The sequence below is a fragment of the Mus caroli genome, chromosome 1 (genome assembly GCF_900094665.2).
Source record: "Mus caroli chromosome 1, CAROLI_EIJ_v1.1, whole genome shotgun sequence".
In the NCBI taxonomy this organism is placed as follows: domain Eukaryota; kingdom Metazoa; phylum Chordata; class Mammalia; order Rodentia; family Muridae; genus Mus; species Mus caroli.
The window spans coordinates 144,047,858-144,068,719 of record NC_034570.1 but is presented as its reverse complement, the minus strand read 5'-3'; the positions used below and the strand labels follow the sequence as shown (position 1 = coordinate 144,068,719).

The following is a 20,862-nucleotide window of genomic DNA, read 5'->3' as shown; positions in this document are numbered from 1 at the left end:
GCTGGGCTATTGGTGTGGTAGCAAACAACTGTAAATGCTGAGCAGACTGTAGTCCTGAGTTGAGGTGGTCAGGCAGATGGACAGTCATCTAGTAGAGGCTGAGCGCTAACAGGAAGTGGAACAGAACCTGGCTTTGCTGGCTCTCATCTCCAGCTGGACTTGATTGGCAGCCCGGCAGCTGTCCTCTGGGTTTTAGGGAGAAGTGTTAAAGTTTAGAGCAGAGCTGTTTGTTTATTTTTGCTGCTCCAAATTCCTGAGACTTAAAGATAAGGGATGAGCCTGTCTTACCTTAAATGGTTAATTTCAACGTAAGGTTGCAAGATGGCAGCGCACCAGATTTCTGTCGCACTGTCTTGGTGGCTCGACTTGAGATTTGTAAGCAGGCCCTTCTGGGATGCGCAAGCTCCTTTCTGTAAGATGATAAAGTTAGATGCTTGTTCATTTGGGCTTAAAATTGACAGCTTGCTTAATAGAAGCCTCCAGAAAGCTTATTAAAGTCCCATCGGCATCTCTTCCCAGGCCTTCCAGGGGCCTTCCAGGGGCCAGCTGAAAATAACTGGACCCAGTCAGTCTGGTGCCCTCTGCAGCTACATATTCATGAAATAAAATAAAGCCACTATCTCTTTCTTGGACAATGCACCCTCAGATCTCTTGTGGGAGGAGCACCTCTGGCGAGGCTGGGAGGTGAACTAGGGATGCGCTTGGTTTTCTTCTCAAACTTGAGGGCTTCTGTCTCTCAGCTCCCTCCGTTTATTCTTTGTTTTCCAGCTGTGGAGCCTTCCTGTTGTGCTGAAGGCAACAGTGAATTATTGTTTTATTTCACCCATTTTTTTTTAGGTATTTCTCCTATTTTTAATCTCATCTTTTTGTTTTGAAAAGTTGGTGGAAAACTTGATTCAGAATAGGTCTTCATGCTTTTCATTTCTTCTCTCTCTCCTCTCTCTTTCTCCCTCTCTTTTTCCCTCCCTCCCTTCCTTCTTTTTTCCTCCTTCCCTCCCCCCTTCCACCCCTCTTTTCTTCCTTTCTTCCTTTCTCTGTTCTTTTTTTCCTTTTTGAGACAGGATCTTGCTATGTAGGCCAGGCTAGCCTCAAACTCACTATGTAGCTATGTAGCTCACCATGGCCTTGACTTTGAAGCAGTCTTCCTTCCCCAAGTTTCCAGCTGCTGAGATTACAGATGTGCATAATATATTGGTGACTTATTTATGGAATTAGTTTTGGCAAGCACAGGATTTCGGAGAGCAAAAGAGCTATTTCTTTGTTTTTGTTTTCTTTGTCTGGAGGTCACTTGCATTAATGGTTACCAACCAATATCTGTTGAGAACAAGTGGGCCAGCCCATTCCAGCTGCCCACCAGCCTGTGTGAGTTCTTGGGGAGCTGTTCTGAAGGCCAGCCTTGGAAGCAGAGCTCAAGGATTGTGCAGGGTGAGCGTCCTCTGCAGCGAGCTGTGGTTCGGGTTGAAGCTCCAGGTTGATGTAAAATTGTAAGCTTGTGGATATTGTCCCAGGTTTACACACTAAGGATGCGTGTGTTTGGTGATAAGGTCAAGGATTTATTTTATTTAGTTATTTATTCCTAAATAAGGTGCTTTCCGATTCCCAGGGTGAAAAGGAATTGTTCTGCACGTGTTCTCTGCTGTGGTGGCTTTAATCTTCATCCCTTTAAACCTGTACTAGGGAGTGACTTGTGGAGTCTGTTAGCTACAATACAGTCAAGCTTGAATTGGGTGGCTTTCTTGAGAAGTGTGTGAAGCTTTCTAACCTATTACTAGTTGTGTGAGGAGTCTACCCCCCCCCCACACCCGCCCCATGCCTTGAGCTTGTTGCATTGAGATTCTATTTGTTGAACAAAGACATTATTTAAATGGCAGCCAGGGAGAAAATTTTTCCTTTAAGGGTTTTGTAATATGTAATGGATATCAAAGACACTTGCTGTACCCTGAGGGAATCTGTAATGTATTTGAGGGGTTAAGATAGAAACATCCATCCATAGGAAAAATGACTCGGTGGAGATTTTCAGAGTGCTAGGGAGTGCTGCAGATCACTTGAGAGGTGAGAGACAAGTCAGCCAGGAAAAGCTGATTGGCTTTTGAAAACTGCTAATGGACATGAATGAAGGACCTTCCAGGAAGGCTGGATTGTTTGAGCATCAATATTCTAAACACAAATTAGAACAAAAATTCTAAAAATAATCAGGTAATTGTGAAAGAAGGTGTGGCTCGCCTTGAGTGGAGTAATGTGGTTTCAGCTTGGAAACCGGTTAGCAGAAGAAAGCGAGGTTTGCCTCTTAGTCATTCTGGCTAAGAGCAAGTGAAGAAGGCAGATTCGTGAACCCTGTGCTGGGTGCCTCAGAGTTCTGCGGTCTCAAGAGCCAATACCTCTGTGAAGAATGAGGTGAGGTGACTTGTGACTTCCCTGTGGTCACACAGGTGGGTGTCGGTGGGATCCGGGGCTCACAAGCTTCGGTCACGCCCCTGCCCCTCTGCCACCTGAGAGCAGACTTGGCACATGAGAGGCAGCGAACTGTAGAGACCTTCACCTGGGCAAAGGACCAAGTGACTCCATCAGAGAGCTAAGCCTCGTGTCTCTGACTTTGCTGGAAAAAGCTGGATTTGGAATTTTTAGTTTTCAGATTTTTTTAAAGAGAGCTTTATACTGATTTTAAAATGAAACTCTTAAAGGGACAACTTTTAGGTTCAGAGTACTTTAACTAGTTGTGTAATATTTAGTCTTATGCCTTTTGGAATGTTGAAGGAATGTATTGAATTTCAGAATGAGGCCCTGGGTTTTGTCAATGTCTCCTAATAGAAAGGGGGAAAGCATACCATGTACTATTCTGAAGGGTGGTCAGTAAACTCCAATTATATGAGGGAATGCACCTTATCTCGTTTCCTACCTCGGCCACTATTCCTTTCTGCTTGCTGAATTGCTGAGCTCAGTTCAACTGTTCCCTTTATCTGACATCACTAAAGATAAGGCTTCCCAGCAGCCTGGTTGATCTCCAGTTCTAGTCTGTTTCTCCTGCTCCCAGTAAATTCTGACCCTGCTATGGTGGCTTTGTGTGTGTGTGTGTGTGTGTGTGTATTCCTCAAGTTTGCTGAGTAGGTCTAATGTGCATTTTTATTGACTGATTAGAGAGATAGCTTTTGTACCCCCAGGAACTTTCCTTTGTCACTGGTTCCTTCTTTCAGGCTCCAGAGCCCGCCATTCACTTTGATTTCTGTTGATGCAAATTTGCCAAGCTATCAACCTCCAACTTGCTAATCTTTTTGGAGCATCGAGGAGCTAAGGTTCATTTGAAGGTCACTGGGGGGTTTTTTTTTTTTTTTTTTTTTTTTTTTTTTTTGGGCTTTATTTCTGAGGACGGACCATAATTGCCTTGGAAGACTTGTGTTTGTGGTGGGTTTGTGCCTTGGCCTGTCATAGTTCACTTCTACTCTGAATTGAAGATTCAGACAAACAAACAAACAAACTCAACCCAGACTCAAACACTTCTACCCAGAGCCCTCCAGGCTTGAGCTGCCTGACGAATTTCTGTGTTTCTGTCCGCCCTTTCTGCTTTCCTTACAGACAGACCTCCTTAGCCCCTACCTTCTTTCTGTCCTTGTGTGGAGAATGTGGTTACACCACCACATAAGAAGACTGGGGACTTTTAAAGGCTTTGATGAGTTTCTTTTCTTGTGGGATGGGGTGACATTCCTTGCTGCACAGAAGTGGGGTGAGATGGGGGAGGGAGCGGTGGTTTTAGAAGCCTCCACCCCTGCTTCTCTCCCCTCCCCCTCCCACTGGTAAAGTACAGAAACATTAAATATGTTCTCGGCGTGTTCTATCAACTGATTTCAAAGAGAATGAAAATGTCCTACCTTTTCCAAGAGAAGAAAGGCTGTAGGGAGAACTCGGAATGTGTTGGCAGGGACTAGGAAGTGATAATTTCCCGCCTTCAGCTCACACTGTAATTGAAGGCAGGAATAGTTTGCCTGCAGATTTCTAAATTCTATGACCATCTTGGGAATACGAGACTGCTCCTTGGCAATGTAAAACTATTGATTGACATGGAATTTCAGTTTTGTGGCCTTAACTTAACTTACAACATTTAGAACCTTAGCTGCTGGGAGGTGAACACATTTAGAGTAGGTGGCTGTTATGGTTTAAAAGTGTACCAAGTTCACGCCTCGGCCACCAATCCAGTCTTCTCGTGTTGACAGAGGGGTGGTTATTAATGAAGACCTGCTCTAAGTGTCTTTGGCATGGCTGTGGGTTTATTGTGAAAATGAGTTCGGATCTTCCTGTTTTATTTATGCTCTTGCTGTGGGATGCTTCCATTGTGTTACAATCCACAAGAAGACCCTTACCAGGTAGGTGCCAGCAGGCTTTGGGATGTCTCAGCCTCCAGAACCTTGAGCCAAGTCCATTTCTGTTTATTATAAATTACTCAGTCTGAGGTATTCTAATTGCAGCAGGAAATGGATCAAGACAGTGGCTAACTAGAGTAGTAAAAATGAAATTATGGAGTTTGTAGAGAATATAGGTAAATCCTATATATAGTCGTACATGCCTATATCCATGCAATGCCTGGGAGGTGGAATGGAGGTCAGAAGTTCAGAGTTACCTTAGGCAGCCGTGGGAGCCCAAGACTCAACAACGGTCCTCAGGGAAGGAAGTTTAAGCTGTTAAAAATGTTTTGACAAAAGGATTCGAGTTTATTTTAATCTCATACCAAGGAAATTGGGGTTGGTGAGATGGCTCAGTGGGTAAAGGGGCTTTATTCAGCCTAGGGACCTGAGTCTGATTCTTAGAACTTGTATAAGGGTAGGAAGAGAGACTTGACCCCACAAAGCTGTTCTCTGACCTACAGACATGCACAAGTATACATACACACCATGGCATGTGTACCCACCACTTGCATGTGTACACAGTAATGCATACAGTTGATGGTGGTGTGGTTGCCTGAGGCTTGTAGTATAATCTGTATAGCTGGGTCTCTCAGGTGTTCCTGCTCATCACATCAAATAGTCTGATAGGCCTAGTGACTTCACCTGTGACTTGTGTGCCTGTTGCTTTTAGGGGCTAGGGTAGAGGACAGTGTTAAATCCCTTGGGACCAGAGTCACAGATAGTAATAAGATGCCCAATGCGAGGATGCTAGGAACTGGACCTGAGTCCCTTCAAAGAGCAGCAAGTGCTCATAATTGCTGAACCATCTCTTTATCCCCTTTTTCTATGTTCGTTTTTTTTTAATGACAGGGTCACACCATGTAACTGGCTGGCTTGGAATTCACGGGAAAGACTAGGCAGGCCTTGAACTTGTGGAGATTGGCCTGCCTCTGCCTCCCAAGTGCTGGGATTAAAGGTGTGCATCATCATGCTCAGCTAAGTTTTTGGCTTGTGTTTTAATATGAGATCATAATTTGATACAAGCAAGCATCCTAAGAATTTTCCTTGCAGTTGTTCATTTTGGATGTGGGGAGAAGCTGGGATGAAGGTTATGGGGTGGGAACTGATGACGCTTGATGCCTTAAGACCTCTTCGTGGGAAAAGTGTTGCGATCAGGAGACTGCATGCCCCAGATTGACTTTGTAGATCACTTCTATACAGAGTTGGAATTTATAGTGAGTATTTTAGATAAACACATGCAATAGAAACTTCCCAAGAGATTACAGATTCTTAGAATTTTACAGATTATGAAAGTTTGTGGAAACATCTGTAATGCAGCTGTGATAAAATTTGTTTACTTTATCAGCTTTAGAAGTTCAAGCATGTTTACTGCTGTTGTCAGGGTTTTTATACCCCATGCCGAGAAAGAAGTTAGCACTGACCTGTGGTGGACATGGGAACCGCTTGGTTTGGTAGTCATCTTGAGAAGGCTTTGGTTTTTGATGACATCCCGTGTAAAACTGGGCTGTGCTGGCCCAGACGGCAGCGGTGGGTGTAGACCATGAGTAGGGGAGACTCTGGAAACAGACAAACCTTCCAGATGTCTAGAGAATGTGGACTTGCGGCCTGTGCTTGCTGTTCTTGTGTCTGTATCTGTCCTGCTTCGACTTTCATGGTTGCTTTAGGGAAGGGCCCGAGGACCTGTTTTTTAGATTGGGAAATAAAATGGAAGTTAACGTTTTTCTGGAAGCCTTTTAGTTGGTATTGGCTCTTCTGTGAGAGAGAGAGAGACTGGGAGGCCGGCTCAGTCAGTCCCTTGAGGCCGACTGTGGGTGGGGGTGGGGGTGGTGTTGAGGATGTGGCTGAGAGGTAACTGAAAGCAGATTCATTCATGGCTCTGGTGAGCTTCAGTTATGAAATGGGCCTCCAGTGCCCCAGTCAGTAGCCTGTGAACCATGCCTGACTGAATGGGTCTTGTTTTTGAAATTCACAGATTGCCTGGATCCCCACTGTCTACTTGGCCTTCTTCTCAGATGCAGCTGTTTTTGTTCCTACATCGTTTTGTGTTTTAACTGGCTGGTCACTTCCCCTGTCCCTTTTATGGTGAATAATGACACATGGAGCTTGAACACCCAAGTGTGTGGCTAATCAAACAGGAAGTTTCAAGGAAGCCCAGAGAAACAAAAGACAAGACAGGAAAGGTCATTCATGAGCCTGGGCATTAGACATCTGCCGGGGACATCTGACAGCTTGAGACAGGCACTTGGAAACTCAACCAGTGGAATGTTTTATGTGGGACTTGCTCTGTTTTCCTTATGCATTGGAAATATTAAGCCTTAATAAATTAGATAGAAATGAAGGTGAGGAGAAAAAAGAAAAAAAAAAAAAAAAAGAATGTGGCATTCATTCTTGCCTTTCAAACAGGAAGGCAGCTCTGGCCGAGGGGTGCCTTGGATCTAAAAGTCTGATTTGTCCTGTCTGAAGCAGCAGTGAAGCTGCATGTGGGATGAACGAGTGACTGAAGGTGACTGGAGGTGACGGCCGGCCGGGTTAAAAACAATTAGGCGGGCATTGAGGAGAATATAACGGTGAGGCGAGGCTATCTTCCTAGCGGGAGGATTTAGACTTCCAGGCAGCCTGGGCTGCATAGCTAGTCTATAACCAAAGAACCAAAGAGAAGAAAGAAAAATGTGGTCTAGTAGGAGAGCAGATGTATCAACAGATCCCTAATGCTAATCCTGGGGCACTCTGTGACAAGAACAGAAAACACCGCCGGACGTGGTGGCGCATGCCTTTAATCCCAGCACTTGGGAGGCAGAGGCAGGTGGATTTCTGAGTTCAAGGCCAAGCTGGTCTACAGAGTGAGTTCCAGGTCAGCCAGGGCTACACAGAGAAACCGTGTCTCAAAAAAACAAACAAAACAAAACAAAACAAAAAGAACAGAAACACCATGGGAACCGCAGAAACTCCAGTTACCTACAGAGATGTCAGCAGTCCGTATTAATACTACAAAGACAGTCCATATAAATGCCTTCACAGAAGCAACTGTCTGGGGACCTTTAAGATTTATTTATTTATATGTATATGAATACACTGTAGCTATCTTCAGACACACCAGAAGAGGGCATCAGATCCCATTACAGATGGTTATGAGCCACCATGTGGTTGCTGGGAATTGAACTCTGGACCTCTGGAAGGAAGAGCAGTCAGTGCTCTTAGCTGCTGAGCCATCTCTCCAGCCAGTATTGAGATTCTCGCATCCTCTGATCAGAGACTTGTCAGGACCAGCCATTTAAATGCTATCTTCTACATAATAATGAAATTGGGAAGCTACCGAGCAGAACTGCCCATTAAGCACCAGGGGGTGATGCCAATGTGAAGGGAAGGAGCTTTGGGCCTCTTAGGTGGAAGCTGAGGCAGTGCTGGTTGTGTGCCTGGCTCTGCATTTCAGTCACCATGGGCTTCTGCACACCACAGAGCTGCTCTCTTCCCCGACTCCTTCTCACTTTGCTCAACTGCCCCCTAAATGCAGCCGCTAAAGGTCTAGTGGAGTTTCAGCTCTTCCCGGAAGACCACTGATTTCAAACTCTCCTTCATCGTATTTGTATTTGTCTTTATGTTATGCCAGATCTATAGTTCATCTGATTCTGAAGTTGAGGGGAAAGGCTGCAGACCTGTGAGGTGAGGGGTGTGGTACTGTCGCCGGGATTTACTCCACTAGATGAATACTCCGAAGCTAACATAAACTCAGTGATTTCTTAGCCCCTCTTATGAATATTTTAGAGTATCTATTATGCAGAAGACACTGTAAAATTCGGGGACGAGGGAGAGAGGATCTGAGCTTAAAATCTGGGTGAAATGATGCGGCACCGAGAGGCTATTAACTGTCTCCTCCACTGGCTTTGTGTCTCTGGTGTACACACAGCCTGGTATCCTCTGTCTGGCAGTCTGTACTCAGGAAAGCTTGTTGGATGAGTGAATTCAATGGAATCTTCTGTGACTCTGTGACCACAGAGTACAGATGACTGCAAGCAGCAGCAGCAGTGTGTTTGTGTTTTCCCAAGATGAGCTTCCCTTTAGATAGGGTTGGAGTTGGATGTCTGGGGTAGGAGGGAGTATGTGGTGTAGCTTCTGCAATAGCATAACACTAGACCCCTGTACCGAAGAACCCCAACAAGAAAGTCATCTACCAAACACTGATACCTGGTTTTCTTTCATGTGGTGGGTCTGTGGTGAGTGGTTCAGGGCTATCTGGGATGTGGGATTATGGTCCTCATCTGCCATTCCTTAGAGTGCCTTCCTTGGGTACGGTTGATTTTGAGGGATGAGCAGTTCTCTCCTCCTAATCGGTGCACGCTGTTGAAAACTGTGTCTTAAGTGTTAAGACTAAGACCTGGATGTGGCACACGTCATTTGCACTGTTATGACAAGGACAATGAGAACAGATTTTGGCAGACAGCAATGCATAGCAACGTTTCTCCTGGAGCTGTGCCTGCCAACTTCTGTGTGGCAGTACCCCCTTCCCCCACATGGTGATCTTTTTGTGGAGTCTTCCTCAGAGATCTCTTCTCATTTGAGGAGAGTAGCCGGCATATCGTCAGTGAGTCCTAAAGATCCTGGATCTTCCTAGAGCCTCCCTCCTAAGGAAAGCCTACATTTTTCTCCTGCTACCTCAGCCTGACCTCCACTCCCTGCCTTGGCAGAATTTACTTCATTTTTATTTTTTAATTTGAAACTTATCATTAACCAGGAGGTGGTGGTGCACGCCTTTAGTTCTAGCACTTGAGAGGCAGAGGCAGGAATTTACAAGTTCAAGGCCAGCCTGGTCTACAGAGTAAGTTCCAGGGCTACGCAGAAAAAAACCCTGTTTCAAAAAAAACAAACTTTAACAAAACGAAACAACCACTAACAAACAGAAAAGCCAATAACAACAGAAAGAAAGAAAGAAGAAAGAAAGCCAGCCAATTCCTGAAAGAAAGAAAGGAAGCCAACTTCCCAACTTTCTTTACTTTTGAGAATTTCATATATGAGGGTTTTTTTGCTCCAATCCCTCTCAATTTTATGGTTTATTGTTTTAAAAATATTTTTATATATACACCTTTATAAATACAAGCTGCTGAGCTCTTTAGTGTTACCCACATGTATGTGTTTAGCACTGGCCACTTTGAATTGGGTGACACGCTAGGGTGCTTGTCCTTGAAGAAGGCCCATCCCACTCGCAGCAGCCATTACTTGCCTTCAGTTCTTCATCTGGATGTAGGGCCTTGAGATTTCCCCCATGTCTTCTTTAGCTAACCCCATCGTTGGGACGATGTGGGTCCAGCTTCCCTGCCATGGGGAGAAGACACGGTCCCCCAGGAGGCCCTCTGTCTCCTACAGTCTGTCAGCCTCAGAACTTACCTTTTAATGTGATGGTTTTACTCTTGGTTCTCAGCCCCTGCCTTGACTCCGAGATCTGACTTATTGGGTTGATGCACACCTAAATCGCCAGGCTATCCATGTCAGAGCCATCTTGGGGGAGCACATCTGTCTACATGTTGACAGGATACAGCTGCACAGGACAAGTCTTGATTTAGCCAACAGTTCTGATTCTGTTTACCTTCAGCAATGATAGATGAATCACAACCGTTTTAAAATCCAGATGTGTTTTAGAAACACCACTCATTATGTCATCCACTAGTTACATGACCACATAGTCTCCTTTCTGGAATCTTAGCATTAGGAACATATGAAATCAGCAGATTTAGCAAAATGGTTGTATATTACAGTGTACATATATTGTATATGCAATAACTGACATTTTGGCTGCGAAGTATGTTCACATGAAATAGGGTGACTAAAGACCAAGATAGCCTCACATAGGATGTATTCTACTAAACAAAACATCTGTGCTTTAAAACTTTTTAAAACTTAGAGTCATAGATAGAAGATCATGGCTGCATACCACATTTGGTTGCACTTGTAAGTTGTACCACTTCTACGGTTAGTGGTGTGTAAATGTTTAACATAAAACCAGCAGTTGATGAATTGGTCATTATCCAAGCAAATGGATAAAGCTCTGTCATGCTCACTTCTGCATGGCTGGGGAGATGGCTCAGCAGTCAAGAGGACCTGGGTTCAGTTCTCAGCACAAACATGGTGACTAGCAACCATCTAAATAAACTCTAGTTTCAGGGATTCCAATGCCCTCCTGATCTCTCAGGCACCAGGCACACACACAGTGCACATGCAAACATGCAGGCAAAACATCTATACACATAAAATAAATGAAAGCCAAACTTCTGTTACATTGAAAGGATGAATTTCTTTCTTTTTCTTTTTTTCTTTTTTAGTATTGGGGATAGCTTTGAACTCTTGATCCTCCGGCCTCAATGTTCCACGTGTGGGATTACAGGTTTTATGTACTTCTGGAGAATCAAACTCCAGGCTTTGTTTGGCAGGCAAGCATCCTACCACCTGCACACAGACCTGTATTCAGGTTTTTGTGGAGGACCAGTTTCACCTCTAAAGTTCCCTGTAGTTCTGCTGAGGGCCTGGTGTGTTGAAGCTGCTTCATTTGAGACACCTTCTGAGTCGGAAGTAGGTTTGCTTGCCTGCAGAAGCTGATACGGTGTCATCTGTGCTCTCTGCTCTTTTTTTTTTTTTTTTTTTTTAAGAAAGTGAGTATTTCTAGGAACTCTTAGGTTACCTTTCTCAGGAGTGGTCCTAAATGCTCATGCCAGAAGGTTCCTCTTATCTTCTTTTTGCTTTCTAAAGGATTGTGATCTCTTTGAATTGACTTCTTTTACTTCTGTTTCTTGAGGGTTTCTTGGTCTGATTTTCATTTGCTCAGAAACCTAACCCTTTGCTCGGATGTACTGTGTGGTCTTTGGCTTTACTGTCCCAGCTTCTTTGGGACAGCTTCTCTGTAAACCTTGCTCCACGTTCTGCCAGTGTGATAAACAGTGTTTATTGGGCCTCTCATCAGCCCTTGGAGGTTACTTAGCATCTTCTTTGGGCATCTCCTCAGAGAGTCTTGAATATATTGGTTTTATTTCCAATTTTTCCAATAGTGACCATGTTGGGGACAGGAGCTGTGTTTGACTGAACTGTTGGGTCAGTGGTTTAGAGCTTAGGTCTGGACTTGTGAAATGGGAGGCATCGGCTGCTCTTCCATTGTCTTGATGAATCCGAAGTTTTCATTCTAAATGTGACAGTGAGGCACAGGGGTGAGTTCAACAGTTAAATATGTCCAGACCCTGGCTTTGGAAGAGTGAAAGAGCTACATTCATTCAGTGTTGGAGATAGGCCACAGAATTATTTTCTCACAGTTTTAAGACATCTCTTGTGCACAACGGGAGACCTGCCTAGGCATTTGTTCTGTTGAACTTCCACTTAGAACAAGAAAAGAGCTGAAACCAACTGTAGACTTGTTTCCTTTAAGAAGCCTCCCGCCACCCCCCACCCCTCAGAACTTATAATACCAAGTTTCTTTTCTTAGGATAGCAAAATTCCTCAGGCGAAGGCTTTCTGTTTCTGTTTTATTAACTATAAAGTCCTAGGCACTAGGTCTGTAACTAACGCATTGGTAGACATTGGTAGAGTCTGTGTTTAGTGTGTATCATCAGGCCTTGGGATCGGTCCCCAGCACTGTAGTCTCCCCCATGAGTTCACACAGACTAACAAACATGTACATGCATCCACATATTCTATATATTCTAAATTGCTGCATGTGCATGCGTGTGCGTTGAGACAAAGTCTTACTATAAGGTCCAGTCAGGGCCTTGAACTTGATCAAACTTGGAACTTGATATGTCGATCAGGTTGGCCTCTGCCTCCTCAGTGTTGAGATTATTGGTATGGTCATTATGCTGTGTGTGTGTGTTATTGAGACAGGATTTGTCTGTCCTGAAATTCACAGAGACCCATCTGCTTCTGCCTCCTGAGTGCTAGGATCAAAGGTGTGAGCCACCACAGACTGCTTCTGTTTATGTTTGAAGTAAGGATCACTAAAGCTTCTCTCTGTCTATAGTATTCATTCCTAATCCTGACCACAGTGGCCCTGGGGATTCGTCTTCACAGTTGAAATCCTAGTTACCGGCAAGGCTTCTCTAGTAGTCACCAGCAGCAAACTAACTTGTCTCTGAGTTTCCTTGTCTTTCGATATAACATGTGATTTGCAGTTGCTTAGTATGAATTGTCTGTTTTTACATAGAGGTAAATACAAGGTTAAATAACGGTTTGCTTGTTCAGCGATACAATTTCAGTGCACAGGAATGTTTAATAGATTGTGGAATAAAAAGCTTCCTTAGGAAGACGGCAGGAACTTCAGGAGTGTCCCTAATTTCCACTGGACTTTTATGTTTCCTTCTTGCTTTTGAAAGAAGTTGGTTTTGTCCTCTCTTCCTAAAGAGCGATGTTACTGCTTGGCTTTGAGCCTTACAAAAATGCTACTATGTACCTAGTCATGGGTAATTTGAAGCTTTTACAGTTTCCACTTTCTACAGCTTTTCTAAAGGCAGCTCATTCTTTTTCCGGCCTGTGCAGTGAAGGTTACAGTGTAGCTAGATCATCCTGCTGACTGAGTTTGTTGTATGGGAGTAATGCCCCAATGGATATCTTCACGCATGCCTCCTGGTGCTCACATAGGAGAGAGTCTCTGCAATTTGGAGGTGCACTCACAATGTGTGTCTTCAATTTTATGAGATAATACTGGTCTCCATCAGTTTGGATGTCCACCAGCAGTGCTGGCAAGCTAGCTGGTCTACCACTGACACTGAAAATTCTTAAATGTACCAACTCATTAGTATAAGATTGTGTCAAAGTGTTTTGCATCTAAAGTTTTCTTTCCATGTGTTTCTGGATCTTCCCTATTTCTTTTCCTGTAGAATGTTGCTTCATGGGTTTTGCCTTTATTGCTTGGTAGAATTCTGCAGGTTCGCTGCTACTGATTCGTCATTAGTTCTGCATTATGTCTGAATGTGATTTGTCTTTTTAATTTTTCTACGTTTTTTGGATATTTTCTTTTTTAAATACCTGTTTTTTACTATATGTATGAGTGTGTGTTGCTGGATTCATGTCTATGTACCACATGTGTGTACCTGGTGCTCTTGGAGGTCAGAAGAGGACATCAGATTCCTTGAAATTAGAATTAAAAATGGAAATGATTCACCATGTGGGTGCTGAGAATTGAATCCAGGTCTTTTACAAGAGCAGCAAGTGCTCTTCATCACCAAGCCATCTATCTGTCCAGCCCTGTTGGGCAGTGTTTCTTAATTTCAGTATGACCATATTTATTAGTACATTCTTTGGCAGTCGGCCCTTCTGTGTCTTATGTAAGAAATCTTTGTTTCTTTTTAAGATCTAAGGTTTGGGTTTTCATTGTGTGCATTTTCCTTACTGGCGAGTGCAAGTCCTTTTCAGATGTATTCTATTTTAGAAAGATCTTAGCTATATTTAGGACTCTTTCTTCCCTGTAAATTCTAGAATGAGGTTCTTCAGAAACTTCTTTGCATCTTGATTTAATCCATACTGACTTGATGCCCATTTGGTTTGCGTTAACGTTCAGATATTATTGAGTTTGTCATAAACTTGTCATAATTTACATGTTTTAAAGTAATTCCAATAATGTTTTATAATTTCATCCTCAAGAGTCTTGTTTTTCTGTTGGATTTATTCCTGGGTTCTTTTTTATTGCTGACTTAATTTCAAAGTAAACCGTGATCCTTTGTAGCAGTGTGCAGGAAAGTGTAGCTTTTAAAATATGGGGCTTCAAGGAATTTGTTTAATTCTCTTCTTTTGATAGTTTATCTTTAGATTCGTTCAGGTTTTGTATGTAGGCAGTCATCCATAAAAACAATAGTTTTATGTCTTCGTGCTAATCATATTCAGAACTCTGGATTCTGAAATCTTATTTATAATCTGAGAAGCTTGGTACAAATAGTGACGAGTCTTGCCGGGTGTTACGGCAGACTGATCACAGCTGCTCGGAGAGATATAGGCAAAAGCATCAAGAGTTCAAGGTCACCCTCAGATGGAGGACTGCCTCTGCAGACAAGAGCAGCAGAAAAAGAACAAGTGACAGAATTGTTGGGGCTGGGTACAGTCTTTCAGTCCCCACAGCATATGGTGTCTCTGAGTCGGATTTTAAGTTTTGGGGATAGGTAGGTCCATGTGTCATCCAGCTGTGGGTCCTGAGACATGCCAGAGGAGTATGCTATGGTCCCCTTAAGGAACAGCTAGGGTATGAAACAGAGAAAGTAGTCCCATAAAGCAAAGAATTGCCCAAATTCCATTCAGCTTCAAGTTCTCACAAGATATTGTGCCATTAAAAACCAGAGTATAACTACCTGAGTCTAGAACATGGCTTTGATACACAGACACACACACACACATATAACTTTTCTCAGATTTTATTATACATAATTTCCCATGACTTCACTACTCCGTGCACATATGTGTGTGTGTGTGTCTGCCCACGCGCGTGCACACGTGCGTGTGTTAACTGAGGACTGAGTTACCCATGAGAACAACTTCCTCTTCCTGCAGCATCTGGCTGTTGTTGCTTCAGCTGCACTCAGTTTGTGCCAATCCATCTGTTTTTCTGCGATTCCCATGGAGACTGAATCTGTGTAATTTGCATGTTCTTATTGTCTCTTTCTCCTAAAATTTTTTTTACTGGCATTTTTTAAGACGAGGTCTGTGTCTTCCAGGATGGGGTGGGGAGCTCATTACATATCGCAGGGTGGGTGAATCAGCTGACCCACTGAGAGAATTGGCAGCTTGCACCTTGATCTCCCAGAATGAGCTGCTGCAAACCAAACCAAAGTGTGGCTTCCATGCACTCACCAGGCTTAGGAGGACAGGGTTGTACACGCCGAGTGTCCCTAACTCTGTCTCCACGAAAGCTTCACAGCACAGCCCAGCTGCCAGCCGCTAGATGGTTTCAGACAGTGCCACAGGAAGCAGAATCAGCCAGCTAATCCTTTCCCAAGTTCCTGACTCGAGATGTTTAAGATGCAGAAATGGTAGGCTGTGAACTTTAACTTGTGCTGCCATAAGGGGCAGAAGCATTAAGTCTCTGGCGTTACTGGGCTGGAGAATCTGCCTCCGTTCCTTTCTGGAAGGGTTCCTTTCTGAACTTGTGGATTCCCTGGAGAAGTTGGACTTCTCTTTGGCTTCAGCTAGAGCGCTCCGGGAGAGGAGCCAGAGATGTCCTGAGGCTATGCATTTTTTTTTTTTGTGTGTGTGTGAGAACTGTAGCTTGGCAGACATTTTAAAATGAGTTACCAGCCCAGGAATCTTGTGTCTGGGTGCTCAGGCTCCTTCCAGCTGGTATCCTCTACTGTCTACTGAGTGGTAGACAGGTGCAGGCTGAGTTTTGGCAGGGCTGTCACTGGGGACTGTAAGAGAGCAAGCTGTCTTCCTGTTCCTGGTATCTGTAGGTTCCTAGTGAAAACCCCTGCTTTCAGAGCCAGCCCTGGCTTCCTGGTTGTTTCCCAGAGATTCTGCATTGAGACCCCGCCATCTTCCAGCATGTTCGTGTCCTTTGGCCTCTTCCTCCCCCTCTTCTTCAGAGTCATGCCACTGGCTAGCCTCTGCCCCACAGCACTCTTACTCATACTAAAAAAGTGCTCATTTCAGTTACCTTACCTTCTCATCCAGAGCGAGCGTGCGCACCAACTGGCTCCTTTGGTGGGTGTCTCGGATTAATCCTTTAGCGGATGATAAGCAGCTTGAGAGCCGAGAAGGCCTAACCATTTGTAATTCCCAGTAGTGTTCATTAACTAATTTAGATTATGTGACCTTTGCTGTGTTTACATTTTCACCTCTAGGCAGAACACAGTGTATTTGGAGGGGTGATGCTCACAGAGGCTGGAACTCAAGGAATGATTGTCTTGATCTTGTGGGTTTGCTAACACAAACACAGGTGAAGGCCCCAAGAGGCCCACACAGTGATCACTCCATTGTTCCAGAGCTTGGCTCCAGTTTTCAGGGATTCTGCTTCCTGGCCGGGAGGGCAAACACCAGCCGTGTCCAGATTTGTGTGTTTATATTTGGAGGATGAGACTGCTGAAGTCCAGTTTCTCACTAGGGCTTCACAGCACAGTAAATGGAAAAGCCTGAGAAACTTGGCAAGTCTGGATGTGTCTCCTCCTGGTAAGTTTTGTGGTGGCTGTCCCGAGTGTGTCCACTCTTGTGTCTCCTCTTGCTTCTCTAACTCCCAAGTCCCAGCCCTCATGAACTCACTTCTGCTTTAATAACACTCCACTGTGTATCCTGTAGCCAAATCTAGTCACTGTCAATTTCTTTGGTAAATAGAACACTTTTCTTACCATAACGCCCACATTCCATTTCCTTTTGTAACACGTGTCATTTTCAGTACATACTCCAACCCTTACAAATGTCCTTTCTGGTATCATTCAGAAACTTAACACATTTTTCATTTCCAGTACATACTCAAAAAAGCTTTCACAAAATGACTATCTGGTGTTGTTTTTAAAGAATTATTCTTTCAGCCGGGTGGTGGCGGCACACGCCTTTAATCCCAGCACTCGGGAGGCAGAGGCAGGCGGATTTCTGAGTTCGAGGCCAGCCACAGAGTGAGTTCCAGGACAGCCAAGGCTACACAGAGAAACCCTGTCTCGTAAAACAAAAAACAAAAAACAAAAAACAAAACAAAACAAAAAAAACTTACCAGATATTCCAAATCCCAGAGGCTGGAGAAATAGATCAGCAGTTAAAGAACCTGCTGTGTAATCAAGAGTGCCAGCATTTAGATCCCCAGAGCCCATGGGAAATGCCAGGTGGGTATGGCGGCACACCTACCGTTCCCCAGCTCTTGGAAGGAGGAGACAGGGGATCCTGGAGACACGTTGGCTATCTAGACTTCCATCCTGGTGAGCTTAGGTTCAGGGGAGAACCCGTATCTCAAAGAATAGCATAGACAGCAATGAACAAGGAGCCCTGACATCATCCTTAGGCTTCAGGGCACTCACACTCACCCACACACATGCCAGTGCACACACACACACACACACACACACATGCATGCATGTCCCATATCCATTAATAAGATGAGAAATGCCTAACTTATGATCCATAGTCTAACTTTTAGCATAGTCTGACAGCAAGTGTGATGTGAAATGAAAACTATTATAGTTATTTTAAAGATTTATTTATTTATTTATTATATGTATATATGAATACACTGTAGCTGTACTGATGGTTGTGAGCCATCATGTGGTTGCTGGGAATTTGAATTCAGGGCCCCTGCTCGCTCCAGTCGGCCCCACTCTACAGTCTGCCCGGCTTGCTCTGGCCTAAAGATTTACTTATTATTATATCTGAGCACACTGTAGCTGACTTCAGACACACGGGAAGAGAGGGTCAGATCTTATTATAGATGGTTGTGAGCCACACTGTGGCTACTGGAATTTGGAATTTGAACTCAGGACCTTCAGAAGAGCAATCAGTGCTCTTAACTGTTGTGCCATCTCTTCAGCCCATATTATAGTTTTTATAGTCATGTGACATCCAACTTTCTGTTTTGCAAATAATGCACAAAATGCCAAGATGAAACCAACTAAAGACTGAAACAGAGCTCCCAGTCTGAATTTCAGTAAACATGTACAGACATGAACACTATCTGCATAGAGTGTGTCTTCCTGCATGCCTGCTGCATTGCTGAAGGATCTCATTCACAGTGAGAACTGCTGTATCCAGTGGATACAATGAACACTGTATACAAATGGGTGGTCAACTGATCCAACAGAACAAAGACCCAGCTTTCCTTTCTCGCCTCTGCCAGTGAGGCACAGTAAGAAATGAATTTCCCAAAACTCAATTTCCTTAATAGAGTAGCTCTTGCTATTTCCAAGTGCTATGACTACCCAGAACAAGTGTCAGTATATCCGTGAGAGCAGCTCATGCAGTTCTATGTCAGTGAGAACAGCCACCCACCCACTCAGTCCCCTTCCCTTCTCGGCGGTCTGTATTTACCACCAGAGTAGATGACAACAGAGACTGCATTTACTATCATTTACTTTTGATTTTTTAAAGATTAATTTATTTAATATATGTGAATAGACTCTCGCTGTTGCTGTCTTCAGACACACACTAGAAGATGTTATCGGATCCTGTTACAGATGGTTGTGAGCCACCGTGTGGTTGTTAGGAATTGAACTCAGGACCTCTGGAAGAACAGTCAGTGCTCTTAATCAGTGAGCCATCCCTCCAGGCCCCAATATATTTTATTGTTTTTATTTTATGCACATTGGTATGTTTTTGCCTTCACATATGTCTGGGTTAGGTTGTCAGATCTTAGAGTTTTAGACAATTCTTTCTTTCTTTCTTTCTTTCTTTCTTTTTTTTTTTTTTTTACAATATCTCATGTGGGATTTATTTGGTGGACCGCAATAAGTTCTCAGAACATTTGCTGTAACTCAGGTAGAAATAGGCAAGTATTCACATTAGTCTGTAGTCCAAAAAGGTATTTCAACTAAAATATGTCAATTCTCACATCTGCAGTGGCTTAGAGATAGATGGTCAGTGTTGTGTTTCTGCAGCTTCTTCAAGCAGAGGTACAGTGCTCAATGCTTTAGAGGGTTTAGCAAATTCCTTTCCCTTTTGTTCAACAATGCCTCATCTCCACTATGTAAAACCTGGTCTCCAGTGCCACTATCTATTATCTGCATATGTTAGGTCTTACTTCAGGGCTATTACACAAAGTGATTACGTTATAAAAGGCCTCCAATCACTCGGTTCAAATGTTACAGATGGCTTCAGTAATGATTCAGGAGCAAGGGAACTTCCTCCAATGATTCTCAGGTTGATAAATTTGATTTTCCAACTATTTTCCACAAAAAATTTTCTCAAATGTGCCCAAACAAGAATTTCCTCGGTGGACAGTCCCTGCAACTCCAACCATAACTAATCCATGAGGAGAAGACGCACATTTTAGTCCTTGAGAATCAAGGTTGGGACTGAGGAAGAGAAATTCCTCTTTAACTAATGACAGTAAGCGAAGGCTCACGATTTCTGCTCCTTGGTAGTCTGTCGTGTTTTGTTCTGAGGTGTTGTAATAAAACCTAAGCTTGGCGTCATGCCAGAAGTGCTGTGGGCCCCAGTCATTTTGAGGTGGGTCCAGAAAAGGATTCTGAGAATTAAGAAGTTCAAAGAACCAGTGACAGAATTCTTCTCCTAAGCGACGGAAATCGACCTTTTCAGCGTCTTTATCTTCTTTTGCCTGCTGCTCAAAGAGCTGGCTGTCCTCCGTCTCTGTAACTGGCTCCGCTGTGTCCTTCAGGTTTGGGGACTGTTTCCCCCAGTAATCTTTTGCATACTGAATAAGATTGTGTTTTTTAGCAGTTGGAGGTACAACCACCCCTTGCTTTGCCAAATGCTTAAGTATGACTTCTCGGTGGACTTTTTTGCGCCTCAAAAGTTCTTCTACATTTTGGCTATACACTAATATTGCATGAATAGCATCATGGCGGTCCACAGGCTGCACCAGGCGGTTGGTGACGGTGTCGCAAAGGGCCATGATCTCGTCGTTGTCCAGCAGGCTGAGTAGGTTTCGGCAGCCCTCCCACTCTACGTGGCTGAGCCCCGACATCTTGCCCCCGGGGATGTGGAGTAGAGGAAGACGCCACCAGTGTCGCCCTCACGGCCCACGGGCCAGCCAGCGCCTAGAAAATTGTTAACACACAGTTGTAACATTGAAACATGCGGTCATTGAAAGATAAATTTTAAAATGAAAAGACGAAAAAAATCCATAAGTATTCTTCCCCAATAATCATTGTAAACCACAGAAACATGCCAGGAAGCTGCACTATAAGGACACAATATAGAAACATCTTGTAAATGCCAGAGGCACTGACAAATGCTTTCTTCACTTACTCTTTGGTTTCTTGTGCAGTAGAAATGAGCCTCCTTGTGTGGAGTTTTGTGGTAGCTGTCCGGAGTATGTCTCCTCTTGTCTCTTCGCCCCAAGTCCCAGCCCTCATGAACTCACTTCTGCTTTTATAACACTCGACTGAGTATTAGTATCCTGTAGCCAAACCCAGCCACTGTCAATCTTTTTTGGTAAATACATCTCTTTTCATACCATAATGACCTCATTCCATTTCCTTTTGTGACACACATATGTCATTTCTAGTACATACTCAAAAGCTTACAAATGTATTTTCAGCCCTACTCAAAAACCTACCACATTTCATTTTTGGTACATACTCAAAATCTTGAAAATGTCGTTTCTAGATCTACTCAAAAACCTAACACATTTCATTTCCATTACTCAGCACTCCCATTATTTATCAGAGCTTGTCTTCGCCTTTCCAGTCTCCTAGCAAAAATCCCTAGAGATAAGGAAGTTTCTGGAGCAGGGATGAGTTTGAGAGAGATAGTTTTTTTTTTTTTTTTTTTTTTAACATTTATTTATTTATTTAGAGATAGGGGTCGGTTTATATAGCCCTGGCTTTTCTGGAACTTGCTATGTAGTCCAAGCTGG

The 20,862-nt window shown here is 43.7% G+C and overlaps 1 protein-coding gene and 1 pseudogene across 1 annotated transcript in view; one reads left to right on the top strand and one right to left on the bottom strand.

Annotated features, from left to right (window-relative positions):
- Positions 1–20,862, top strand: part of Lamc1 (laminin subunit gamma 1) — a 117,051-nt gene that overhangs the window by 8,910 nt on the left and 87,279 nt on the right. The gene's annotated exons all lie outside the window — the stretch shown is intronic.
- LOC110312122 lies at positions 18,944–19,968 on the bottom strand (annotated as a pseudogene).